Genomic DNA, 1850 nt, shown 5'->3' on the forward strand with positions numbered 1-1850 from the left:
GAGAGATTGAGGGGCGATGGAAGGGAGAGATTGAGGGGTGATGGAAGGGAGAGATTGAGGGGTGATGGAAGGGAGAGAAGGGAGAGATTGAGGGGTGATGGAAGGGAGAGGTTGAGGGGTGATGGAAGGGAGAGAAGGGAGAGATTGAGGGGCGATGGAAGGGAGAGGTTGAGGGGTGATGGAAGGGAGAGATTGAGGGGCGATGGAAGGAAGAGATTGAGGGGTGATGGAAGGGAGAGATTGAGAAGTGATGGAAGGGAGAGATTGAGGGGTGATGGAAGGGAGAGATTGAGGGGTGATGGAAGGGAGAGAAGGGAGAGATTGAGGGGCGATGGAAGGGAGAGGTTGAGGGGTGATGGAAGGGAGAGATTGAGGGGCGATGGAAGGGAGAGATTGAGGGGTGATGGAAGGGAGAGATTGAGGGGTGATGGAAGGGAGAGAAGGGAGAGATTGAGGGGTGATGGAAGGGAGAGGTTGAGGGGTGATGGAAGGGAGAGGTTGAGGGGTGATGGAAGGGAGAGAAGGGAGAGGTTGAGGGGTGATGGACGGAAGAGACTGAGGGCTATAGGAGCCGGCCACAGGCCGAAAAAACTCACTTCTGATGAGGGCTCGAACCCGGGTAAGTGGAGTGATGGCCTAGAGGTAACGCGTCCGCCTAGGAAGCGAGAGAATCTGAGCGCGCTGGTTCGAATCAGCTCAGCCGCCGATATTTTCTCCCCCTCCACTAGACCTTGAGTGGTGGTCTGGACGCTAGTCATTCGGGTGAGACGATAAACCGAGGCCCCGTGTGCAGCATGCACTTAGCGCACGTGAAAGAACCCACGGCAACAAAATGGTTGTTCCTGGCAAAATTCTGTAGAAAAAATTCCACTTCGATAGGAAAAACAAATAAAACTGCACTCAGGGGGAAAAAAAATGGGTGGCGCTGTAGTGCAGCAACGCGCTCTCCCTGGGGAGAGAGCAGCCCGAATTTCACACAGAGAAATCTGTTGTGATAAAAAGAAATACAAAATACAAATATATATACGTCCTCCCAGATGCTGACCATTTCGCCGCGGTGGCCGTTATGTGCAGCACATTTATAGCTGCAATGAACGCGTTGTTGTGCTGTGGGTTTAACTTGCCTACATAGCACGCACACTCCACCATATTTTGGCTATATTTTAGGCATCGTTAATCACTTCTTATTACAAGAAAGTAGCTTACAACCGCCTTAACTTTTTTTTTTTTGCTTGCTAAGTAAATCCCCTCCCACCTTTCAAAACAATGGTGCCAGACGGATGTTTGGCACTGGGTGTGAAGCTTGTGTCGGTGACTTTGTGTAAACCTTGTGGCACGAACTGCTATGCTGTTTGTGCTAGTCCAGTCACAAATAACACTCAAGACACTTTAACGAAAGATTGGTGGTGGAGTGGGGTTTTGAGCCGATCAGCTTTTTTTTATCAACACAAATCTGCAGGACATCATTACAGAGTCATAGGCTACATTTTGTTGACTGCTATGAAGAGTGTGTGGTGATATCAATAAAGGACAAAACGGAACGCAAAATGTGAGTCAACACACTTCCCAACGCTGTTCTCCAAGTGACATGCTTTCAGCGACTAAATTAGTGAAATGTGCTGAATTATTGTATCGGGTTGTTGGACGGAGTAAGAAAAACTTATGGTACAGCGTCGCGCTTTGTAAAATGTTATTATCTCGGGGTGCTGGACTTCTTCTTCTTCTTCTTCTTCTTCTTCTTCTGCGTTCGTGGGCTGTAACTCCCACGTTCACTCGTATGCACACGAGTGGGCTTTTACGTGTATGACCGTTTTTACCCCGCCATGTATGCAGCCATAGTCCGTTTTCGG

Source organism: Babylonia areolata, chromosome 4 (genome assembly GCF_041734735.1).
Source record: "Babylonia areolata isolate BAREFJ2019XMU chromosome 4, ASM4173473v1, whole genome shotgun sequence".
NCBI classification, from domain to species: Eukaryota; Metazoa; Mollusca; class Gastropoda; order Neogastropoda; family Buccinidae; genus Babylonia; species Babylonia areolata.